The sequence below is a fragment of the Papaver somniferum genome, chromosome 1, assembly GCF_003573695.1.
Source record: "Papaver somniferum cultivar HN1 chromosome 1, ASM357369v1, whole genome shotgun sequence".
Classification (NCBI taxonomy): Eukaryota; Viridiplantae; Streptophyta; class Magnoliopsida; order Ranunculales; family Papaveraceae; genus Papaver; species Papaver somniferum.
The window spans coordinates 51974751-51987110 of NC_039358.1; positions in this window are offsets into that span (position 1 = coordinate 51974751).

Sequence of the window (12360 nt, forward strand, 5' to 3'; positions counted from 1 at the left end):
ACAAAATGAGGTAATTAAAGAAATTGTTCGCCAATTTCGATAAACAACAACCAAAAGAACAAACTAGTTGTCCAACGTTACTTAAAAACGTCATTAAATTAGTAGGAATCGATTAAAAATCGAAATAAAGAGCAAACAATTGAAATACGGGAGTTTCAGTTAAACCGGTGAAGATGATTGCTTTCTGGGTCGGGTTTCTGCATCCAAAACCACATTACGAAACCCACCTGATTATTAAGATAAAAGAACAAAAAGAAAACTGAGATGAACAATTAGAAAATCAAAATATGTTTTTGAGTTCATCTACCACAAAACTCTTGCTTTAACAACAACAGAATCAGGAATCTATGTCTGGATGGGATAATTTTTTGTTTTTTAATGAATACAGTAATTTTTCTCGACTCAACTATTGTAACGACAAAAACGTTAAAAATACATGAAATGAGCAAGATGCGCCGTGTTGCATTTTTGTACTTTAAATCAAGTATCAGGTTTACGCTTATGAGTTTTTCATTTGAAACAATGTATAGAATCATACGGATTCACCTTATTACTACCCCAAACAAAATAATAAGGGTTTTGGGGTTCAACACTCTCATGTGAAGGAGCGAAGAGACACATTGACGGATATTAATGTAATACGTATACTGGTAAGTTCGTTGGATGATGACACCGGTGACCTGAATCCGACACTCTTCAACACTGTTACCGATTCAAAAAAAGGGGAGACACAATAAGAAGTGGAGGTGGTGTAGATGGGGAAAAACGATTTGCTGGTTCTTAAGGAATTGAGGAGACGACCGTACGGAGGAGACTCATCGAACCGAGCAAAATGTTAAACCTCACACAGATGCACCGCTGCAAAGGGTGTGCTTTAGATTCGAGAGATCAATCTGTAGTACTCCGGACAAAATCAAGACAATGACCGTTCCAGAGTAAATTCGGTCACAAGAGAGGATGGGTTGATCTGTAGGAGGGAAGCTGAGAAATGTGTGGAATCAATGGTAATCAAAGATTGTGGGTGTGTGAATTCTGAATACGATAATCTCTGAGTGATTGAAATTTCCCAATTGAGAGTAGTTGCTCAATTGATGAGTTGATAATCTCGTGTTGTCAGTTTGACGTGAGATTGATGATGCCGATGATTCAATCATGATTCAGAGACTTATTTATATTGCTGGAATTGTAGACACCATGATTCCATGAAGTGTGACAGTTGATGGAATCAAGGAGTGGGGAAGTGGAGATCGTGTTTGAAACCAGTTGCTCAACGTGTGGAGACTTGGTCGATTTTCCACCCACTACCTCGTGAAATCCTTCAACTGATTGCACGACTTGCTCACATTCCATCGTGTGTTTGAACACACGTGTCGTAGACCGGCAGACCAAAACCCTAAGTGATATCCCCCAAGTAACACGATTGAAGTCTCGTGGTTTGTTAGTCAACTGATGACTTCGTGGTTTGATGGGACGACGAGTCCATATAGTTGCTGAGTTGAACATGATGTTCTGAAACTCATGAGTTGAACATGTCATGAAACAGAGGTATAGTTCTTACGACGAAGTGAGCAAGTATTGCTCATTCGATGGATCGTTGAATATTGATTTTTGAACCAATATCCCTTGGTTTGAGCAAATATTTATCATCGGAGCAAGTGTTGCTCATGTGATGAATTGTTGAACATTTGATCGTCTGAGCATGTGTTGTTCATCAGATGGATTATTGGCAGCGTACCAAAAATATTAATTAGAATACTGGTCGTTGAACCGAGCATAATTAATAAAATTAATGACCATGAGGACATCGAAAAATTATTAAGGTTGGAATCTGGAATGATGATCCTTGGATCCAGAAACCCTAATTTGATCAATTGATGATCAATTCATGGTTCGTCAGAAAGGAGGAAGAGACTACATGGGACCGTGGATCAACCATGTAGTGTCCATATGCTCACGTGAGCAAATACGAAGAACTCCTGAAGAGTTGACGATTTGTTGGTGGAAGAATGATTAAATGCTGGCTTAATCATTTTCAAAATGCTCATCTGAGCCTTAGGCGAGAAAACCTAATTAATAATGACGAGGCGAGGGACCGACCATGGAGTCATCACGTGACCGCCTGACGATCACTTCATGAAAATCCAAAGTGTTTGGAAGAGTTTTGGACCTAATACGAGCAATTGTGCAAATTAGGTCAAAACTGTGAAAATTGATGGGACCGGCTTCCGTGAGCCAAAGAGCCAATCTTGGTAGGTCAAGATAGCGTGCTCGTATCCCCAAGGCGTCCGCGTCTCAGTCCTGAGAATTTTGATATTTTCTGGCATGCAATTGAGCATCCATTTGAGAAAATATGCCAAAATTAGGGTTTCGACGAAACTGAGGAAAACACCATGAAATGATGAAAAATAATTATAAAATAAGGAATGAGGAGGCGTGGGACCGTCGTGGTCAAGGCATGGTCGGCCGGTCATGACCACGGTCTCGTGGTGCCTTTTCCTTAATTTTATAATATTTTGATGATTTTATGAAAAATTCATGAATTTTGAGAAATTTGATGAATTTAGGGAGTTTCCATGAATTGAAGGAGTTTTCATGAGTTCAGGGAAGCAAAAAATATTAAAATAATAAAAACAAGGGCGTGTGAGACCGCGGAGGCGCGGCCGGCCGACTAGGGCCCGGTCCCACGAGTTTCCCTAATTTTTTAATATTTTTAGGTATTTTTGATGATTTGAGGGAATTTTTTCCTAATTTGAGAGAAATACCATAAAATCAAGGAATTTGATGAATTCAAGGAAAAATAGGATAAATAATAATAAAATAATAAAGCAAAGGGCGTGTGGGACCGACTAGGGCATGGACGGCCGGCTAGTGGCCCGGTCCCACAAGTTTTTTCATAATTTTATTTTATTTATTATTATATGATGATTTGTGCAAAATACCATGAAATCAAGGAGTTTTTCATGAAATTAGAGAAATAATAATAATAATAAAATAATAAGGAACCGTGGGGTGTGGGGCCGGTTGGGACCAAGGCATGGCCGGTTGGCCAATGGTCACGCCCCACACTCCTTTCCTTAATTTTATATTATTTTTATGGATTTATGGAAGTACCATGAAACCGAGGAGTTTCCTCGAGACGAAGGAGATTTGATAAAATGAGAGAATTTTCATCAAATCATGGAAAATAATAAAAATGCATTAAAAATATAAAACTGGCGTGGGATTGACCACGACACGGTTGGTCGGTCGTGCGTCCGTGCTCCCAGCACCCTGGTCAATATTTTTAATTATTTATTATTTTCTTCTCTATTTTGCATATGTTCATCGTTTCGTTGTATTTTTGAAATACTTGTTCGTGCGGTGACTGTGTATCGTCGTTGAATACACCTTCACCATTTGAATCGGGGCTTAGTTAGAGGTAGCTCAGACGCCCGGTTGTTGATTATTTATTATTAATCGTGGAATTCGATGGAGAATAATTCACAAAACTGAGCAATAAGATGTTTATTATTAATTCATAGGATCAGCTGAGGATTCGACTACGAATTCAGAATAATAAAGTGAGCATTACCATTCCATGGAATCATAGATTCAACCATAGAATCGGAGTAATTAAGATTTATCTATTACCATTTATGAGACCATTTGTGGATTCGATCATGAAATCGGATTAATGAAATAATATAGTTATTGCTATTCTATGAGATCAAGTTGTGGATTCGATCATAAAATCAGAACAATTGTTTATTGCCATTCCATGAGACCAGTCGTGGATTCGACCATGGAATAGGAGCAATTGTAGATTATTCTGGGAATTCAGTAGTGAATGTCACGGCAGAATTAATCTTAATTAGGAATAATTAACTTTGTGGCTCTACACTAGCAGAGCAAGCTGTCTAGGAGCATTAATTATCCCGATATGAGCTTGTCGGTAAGTCATATCCTTTATATAGTCAGGGTAAACTTGTTGTTTGTTCCTGAAGACGTTATCGCTCTATACTAGCAGACCAAGCTGTCTAGGAGCCGTCCATCTCGTGATACTATATAGAAATAATCACTGAAAGTATTCAGTATTCATGAGATATGCCGTTGTCCAGTCGTGAGACTACATATCTACATGTACTCTGAGAGAATGTACTCTCCGTTGAGAATTCGATGAGAGACCCGTGTCTCGATACCCAAGTTTGATTGCTGGATCAGAGCTTCGTATAATTATGAGTTTACGATTTTAGCCTTTGTCGAAAATCCACCATCTACATTAAGTCCCCTGCTTATTGAGGAAATTTGTGTTCCTCAGTCAGCATTAAATGGTGATTTTCCGGCCATAAATAATAATACCAGTAATTGAACTTAGTCGTAGGTTGAGACGTTACCGGATTTAGAGAGCATGAGCAAACCACGACTTGATGAAGGCTTCAATGTCATGATTGGAGCGTCGTTTGATGAGCATAAATTGGTGTTCAACCGCTGGTTTGGACGACGAGTCCGTGGTCGGTTAGGATTCGCTGGTCGGGACCATCTCTCCATCATCTCTGCACCTCCTCGCCAGCAGGAGAAAGTTCCCGCTGTTGCCGGACCACCACCTGCCGCCGTTGCCGCCGACCGATTTCCGGCCAAACCGACCAGGTGCGTTTTTTTTTTTGATGTTTGCTGATGTTGTGACCTTCATGAGTTGTTCATGTTTTGATCATGATGAAGTTATACATGTGTGTATATTAGTGTGAGTTTTATGAAAAATCCTCGTTTTTGAAAACATATGTTCGTTCGATCGTTAGTTTTGCAAACTAACTATAATCCCTGATTTAGGAGAGATTTTTTTTTAGTATATGAACCTAGGTTCAGTGATAAAACTTAGTTTATGAGCTTTCATGTGTACCAAGGTTCTATCATAAAATAAGTGAATTTTCATGAAATCGGAATAATCTTTCGTTTTAAAGACAAATAACGATGACACGAAGGAAAATATGTATGATGAACTTGTGTCCAGTGATAAAATTTTGCTTATGAGCTTTCATGTAAATACAAAACTTTATCATATGTATGAGATGTGAGTTTTCACAATATTTTTTGAAATAACCTTCTTTTTAAAGACAAATAATGACGACGCGAAGGAAAAATAGTTTTTATATATATATATATATATATGCAGCCGTGGCATATATTGTGCAAAATATGATGATATATTTTATTTGCATGAGTTTTTTTTCGTTAGATAAAATCCTTGAGAATTTATTTATGCAAGTTGCATTAATTGCTGTTTTTTCGAAAAATCAAAACGTGGGTTTTGAGGATTCTTCAAAGATAGACAATATATTTATGATAGAATATTGTATTGTTATGAACTTCATAGGTCAGTTATGTGAATGTTCACATTATGAAAATTGTGTCCGTGATTTTATGAAAAATCAGTTTCGAAATTAATAAAGTTTCGTTTGTTTTTGCAGTTTTCGAAGAGACGAACGATTTTGAGGTGTTAACTCTACAATTACTATCACTATTGTTAGTGGAATCACAAAAGGTAAGAGTTATAAGTTACCATTTTTGCCGTATTTCCTTGATTCATGTCTGGACAACATACTGAAGTAGGATGTAATGTGGACTTTGCAGTTGTTTTAGCAAAAATGACCAATTCCTCAGCCAACGATACTTCAAGGGACGAATCGCATACTGATGATGACATCTCCAGGGATGATGCATGTATGGACGAGACCTCCATTGGTGAGGAAGAGGAGGATGCCACTGGCGTGAAGAACATTCCTAATATAGACGACGCATTCTTTGAGGAGGATCCAAAAGGAGCTGAAGCATATCTCAAATCCCCAGTATATCGTCTTCTGATCAACCCTAGGACTGTGACTCAAAAGAAATTGGTGACCCCGAAGATGATAATACGGCTTTGTCTCGAACGAGGGATTTTCCTTGCATCGATCATAGAGTTTAAGCTTTCTCGACGCCCTTTGGAAAAAAATTCTGGATGGGCGAGGCATATGTTGGGTTTCCCTTATGTCAGGGCTATGCTCAACCAGGCACAAGTGACGAGAGCTATTCAAGATTTTGGAGACTTGTCTATTAATCATGATGTGAAAAGTATCGTGGCTTTGCTGGCTCGTTGGTGTGTTCCCACTCACACCTTCATATGTAGATGGGGAGAATTTACTGTTACCTTAGAAGATGTGGCTGCTTTGATGCATCTCCCGATTACAGGTAATTTCTCTGGAGGTCTTTCGGATGGGGAAAAAGTGGTTTTTGACACTCTGGCAGCTGCGATGGAAGAAGTGAACAAGGCGTCTGGTAGTAAAGGTTGTTATGCCCATTGGTTGACACGTTGGTGGCCAAGAGATGAAGTTTCTGATAGTCCCATCACCGGTATGTTACCTATTGCCGCTTTCTTATGCTTATGGTTATCCAGAGACATATTCGAAGACAGTGGACATTTGTTGAAGCCTTTCGTAATCCATTTTGCTATTAAGATGGCTCAAGGTGAGCAACTCCCAATAGGTAGCTTATTCCTGGGTTCCTTGTATTCTAACTTAGACTCCTTGGTGTTAGATTCCAGCGTGTCGAATGACTTCATGAAGATTGAGTGTTATGTTAACACAATGTTTCTTCAATCTTTGATGTGGGAGCACTTCAATAATTATGCGCCTATCCCACGTAATATCCTGTAAGGACCAAATACTGATGCCCGTCACATCTTCGTCGAGAAAGATAATGCTCGAATCATGCGTTGGTCTACAAAGCAGCCTCGGTCTAAAGCACGCCTCATTGATGTGTTGGATGAAGAATCGGATTTCGAATTTCGTCCGTGGGTGTCGGTTCCTGATTATGTTTCTCAACCAACGACTTTCAATACTGGAGAGAGCACGACTTTGAAATCTGGTGTGAACCCAAATGATGGTGAGAGATCCTTCATGTTGAGTTGTACTCCTGGTCACTTGTTATCCATTATGCATGGAGAGTGGGTCGTAGAAGAATACAACATTGATAGGGCAGATCGAAAAATGGGTATGGATCAATGAGTTCCAACTATCCGGAGAAGGAAACCATCAGTTGATCAGCTTGCGTCTCGTTTAGATCACACTCACGTGGAAGGGAGTAGTTACTGGTTTCCTGGTTCTGATAGATTTGCATATGTAACCCCAGGTTATATAGAATTCTGGTATCAACAATTCTAGAGATTGCATGAATTCGTGACAGTTAGTCAGCCTCCAGTGAAGATTCCTCCATCTGCTGAGATGATCTCTGGTCGACCAAGACTGAAGTACCTTTCTGGTGATAAACGAAAATTATCTCCAGGATGTTCTCAAGTAAGGTTCTCCACATGTATTTTATGAAACCATGGTAACTGTATTCTGATCATGTTATTGAATTCTTTACAGGACGGTCGTAGCGTAAGACCTCGAATCCATGCAGATTTTTCAGATATTGGAGAAGTTGTTCACGGCGGAGAAGGAAGGAACAAAAGTTATAAGTTGTTACCTAATACCGTGAAGTCCCCAGTTCGTTCTTTGGTGAGTTCCCAATATTTCTCATCGTGACTTTCTTGCTATTAACATTAGAATCATGAAGCAAATATTGTTAATTTTGGCTTCGTGATTCTAACCTCATGTAATCTTCGTGTTAGGTGTTAAATACCGAAGTTGAGGATACTGGAGCCAATGATGATAACTCTAACCCTTCCGAAGTTATTGATGAAGAGGCAGCCATCCCTGCACTTCGAGGTCATGAAAAGGTCGCTGCTGATGTTATGGAAAACCAGATGGTTGTTTCCTCAGTGATATAAGAAACCGAGATAGCAGCGGAGAATATCGAAGGAACTGTTGCTTTGGTCGTGGAAGCCGCTCCAGTGACTGAGAACCGTATAATAGTGTATGAATATCCAACTGCAGGGGTTTCTTTCGATCCTCCCTTTAACACTTCATTCCTGTATCATGAACTGGTCGGTGGATTCAACGTTCCCATTGGATATGCACGCTTGTACGAGACGATATGGAAGAAGTTTGGCCACATGATCGTTGACAGGAACCATAGGCGTGCTTATGCTTTAACCATGCAAGTAGGCGTTATCTTGTGTGTCGTGATTGATATGCATACGAGACCCAAGAATACCGTGACTCCAGATATACTCTTTGATTGGGAGTTTAACTTGGAGAATTCAAAAAGACTTGGCCTCAACGCGAAATGGCTTCGGAAGCAAATAAACGTTATCAAGGATTCATGTGAGAAGAACATGCCCTTTCTCAATGATGCTGTGAAGGAGAAGGAGGACAAGATTTCCAAGCTGACCGATGAGTTGAACAAGGAGAGGGAGGCTTTGCAAATCTTGAAGGATGCTGATGAGCGAAAGCCTTTTCTTGCTGATCTCTTGAACTTCTGAACTTCTGAGAGATGTGAGGTTTATACTTGGGTTTTGATATTTAGATGGTTTTGGATTGACTGATGGTTAAGGATTTTCTTGTAGATTTGATAGAGATTTTCTTTTACGAAATATGAAATGAATTTTGATAAATTGCTGAATTCAAACACTGATTGCAAGTATTGCAAATATTTTGGAGGAATTGAAATACAAATGAAAGAAAATCCTAAACGTTAAATCCAAACACCATGAATGCTTCGAACGCCCAATACCTTAAATGTCCAATAATTTTAGATAAACGCCTTGAGCCAATTTTCGTGAATTAATGGTAGGGTTTTTCCATCTGTGTTGATCAATTTGTAGTATCCTCCGTCCACGGACTTAGCGACCATGAATGGTCCTTCCCAATTGGAGTTCCTTGTAAAATGAAGACCGCGCTGAACTGCTTTGATAACCAGGTCCCTTTCATGAAACTTGTTAGGCTTGGTCGATCGTGCCTTTAATATCTTCCGTTGATTCGGAATTCCCTGTTTGAAGGAATTCCACGACTGTGGCACATATGGACACACGGGCGGAAGAGAGTATCCAACATAGTGTTGATCATGCTTAGCCAGGTCTTCAACAATAAACCTCTCGATGGAGTGATCGATTTGAAGAAGTTCTGAACCCAACCATTGAGTGTAATATTGCTGAGGTGAAGTTACCCACTCATAGCTTTTGATGACTGCTAAATTGTTCATGGGGAGAAGTCCCTGGACCATAGTAGCGTATTTGAACATTGGTAATATTGGAGCAAGAGTAAGAATAAGACTTGCCTGAGCTCAAAACCTTCTGACAAAGGTGTGCGGATTTTATCCAAGTTCCCGCGTAAGCCCCATCAGAGTTTTTACTTCTTCCAGATGCTCAAATAGTGGTGTGTCCTCTGCTTCGTCTTCCGACTCGGAATCCTTGTCGATGACAGGATGTGTTGAAGGCATTGTAATCCTTCCGGCATGAATCCAAGTTCTTCCAAGGACCATGTCGTACCCAGGGTCTTCCCGGATTATGAAAAACTTGACCTCATTGCAGATCAATCTTTCCGTAACTTTGAGAGTGATGAAGCCGTATGCGTCTCTGGATATTCCTTCGTGGTCCCTAATTGCTATGGGAGCATGGGTGGCTTCATGTCAAGTAATACCGACAACTCTGAGAGTTTTCAAAGGGATGATGTTGACAGCGGTACCAACATTGACGAACGCCCTTTTGAACTCATTTCCTTTAATGTGCACTGTGGTGAGCAGTCCCCAGTCATACATTTCTTTGTCGGTGGCTGAAGGTTCGGTGGTAGTTTCTTGGATCAGCAGACGTTTTCCGGACACGACGTGGTTCAGTGCAACAAACATGTCTTTCCTTTGAGCTTTCGAAAGATACAACAACTCGCAGACATGTTCGATCAGAGATTGGACCGCTTCCTTGACAGGAGGTTCAGAGATGGTAAAAGTTCTGACTAGGAGGGGTTTTTTGTGCACTCCCTCAGTCCCCGGGTTGAGCTCTCCTGATTCGACCTTTTCCTTGAATATGCGCTTCAAAATTTTGCAATCACTTGTGGGATGGCTGACGTATCTATGGAAACGGCAATACCGAGGATTTTCCATGGCTTCTTCAGTTGGTTCCTTCTTGACATAAGGTAATTTGATTGCACCATCTTGAATCCATGCATCGAGTAGTTCATTAACTTCTTCCATTGAACAGGGAAAATCAGGTGCTTCTGGATCTTCCGTATGCTGAGGAGGGATTTTCCAATTCTCATTCTTGTGCGCCTTTGAAGGGGTGGAGGAAGTCTGCTTGTGCTGTGGTTCTGCTTTTTGCTTACTCCCTTCCGCGACAGCATTTGTTGAAGGTTGCAGGTTGTACTGCTTGTTGATCAAACGCCTGCTTCCTCGAGTGTCTTTTGAATCCTCAGTCTTTGTAGACTTTGCTCTTTCCAAAAGAGCGGGTGCAGTGGTTTCCGACCTCTTCGCGGCTTCGTGAAGCTCTGAGAAAGTATGGAATCGAAGGTTTTCTAGCAGGGCCCTGTAGACCGGGAGCATGCCATTGATGCACAGGTCCACCAGTTGTTGCTCCGTGACGTTTGGGTCATGACAATCCAGGGATTGGACTCTGAACCTTTTCACATAATCATTGGGATTTTCACTGACCCTGTGAAACATCCTTCCAAGGTCGGAGAGGGTGACCTGTTCTGACACAAAGAAGTATTTCCTGTAGAATGCGTTGACCATTTCTCCCCAATTGTTGATAGTCCCTGGTGCGATGTTGTTATACCAGGTGTATGCTCTGCCTTTCAGAGATTTCGATAATTCCTTGAGACGAAAGACATGATTATGTTCATGTTCTCCCAGTGATTCGATAAAATAAGAGACATGTTCCCTAGCATTGCCAGTTCCATCATATAAGGTGAAGGTTGGAGAAACGTAACCTTTGGGGAGTGGAATCCTCTGCGTAGTGGCAGGATAAGGAGGTTGATGACGATGGACATGCGATGTTTTATCTTTTCCACGGTTCTCCAAAAGGTGCTCCAGATCCTCGCGAGTGATGAAATTCGATGATCCCTTCGTGTCTGCAGCAGTTTTGTGGACTTCGTCGTCCTCTACTGTATGGATTGGAATTAATTCAGGATCGTCGTCTGAGGATTTATCCTTCTCCTTTACCTTCTCTTGAGTCTTCTCTGACATCTTCTCAGTAAGAGTTTTGAGATAATTACACAGTTCCTTCTGTGTAGCAGCCATGTTAGTATGATTTTTTGGAAAAGTCTCCTGCGCTTTGATAAGATTAGCAATGGTAGGTGGTGGATCTCCTCTGACTTCTTCAGGGTGTCGTCCAAACAGTGGATGACCTTCGGCGTGAGGAGGAGTAATGTCACCACCATCAGTGTTGGAGGTCGAAATTGTCTCCGGGATATTCTGGTTGTTGTTGTTGCTAGTGCTAGCACGGTTTGTGTTAGGATTCGTAACTGAACCCGACCTGAGATCAAACATCTTGTGAAATTGTGAGATTCCAACCGAGAGAATGACCTCCCACTGTGGTCGCCAATCTGTAGATGGGGAAAAACGATTTGATGGTTCTTAAGGAATTGAGGAGACGACCGTATGGAGGAGACTCCTCGAACCGAGCAAAATGTTAAACCTCACACAGATGCACCGCTGCAAAAGGGGTGCTTTAGATTCGAGAGATCAATCTGTAGTACTCCGTCCTAAATCAAGACAATGATTGTTCCAGAGTAAATTCAGTCACAAGAGAGGATGGGTTGATCAGTAGGAGGGAAGCTGAAAAATGTGTGGAATCAATGGTAATCAAAGATTGTAGGTGTGTGAATTCTGAATACGATAAGCTCTGAGTGATTGAAATTTCTCAATTGAGAGTAGTTGCTCAATTGATGAGTTGATGATCTTGTGTTGTCAGTTTAACGTGAGATTGATGATACTGATGATGCCGATGATTCAATCATGATTCAGAGACTTATTTATATTGCTGGAATTGTAGACACCATGATTCCATGAAGTGTGACAGTTGATGGAATCAAGGAGTGGGGAAGTGGAGATCGTGTTTGAAACCAGTTGCTCAACGTGTGAAGACTTGGTCGATTTTCCACCCACTACCTCGTGAATTCCTTCAACTGATTGCACGACTTTCTCACATTCCATCGTGTGTTTGAACACACGTGTCGTAGACCGCCAGGCCAAAATCCTAAGTGATATCCCCCAAGTGACATGATTGACGCCTCGTGGTTTGTTACTCAATTGATGACTTCGTGGTTTGATGGGACGATGAGTCCATGTAGTTGCTGAGTTGAACATGATGTTCTGAAACTCATGAGTTGAACATGTCATGAGACAGAGGTATAGTTCTTACGACGAAGTGAACAAGTATTGCTCATTCGATGGATCGTTGAATATTGATTTTTGAACCAATATCCCTTGGTTTGAGCAAATATTTATCATATGAGCAAGTGTTGCTCATGTGATGAA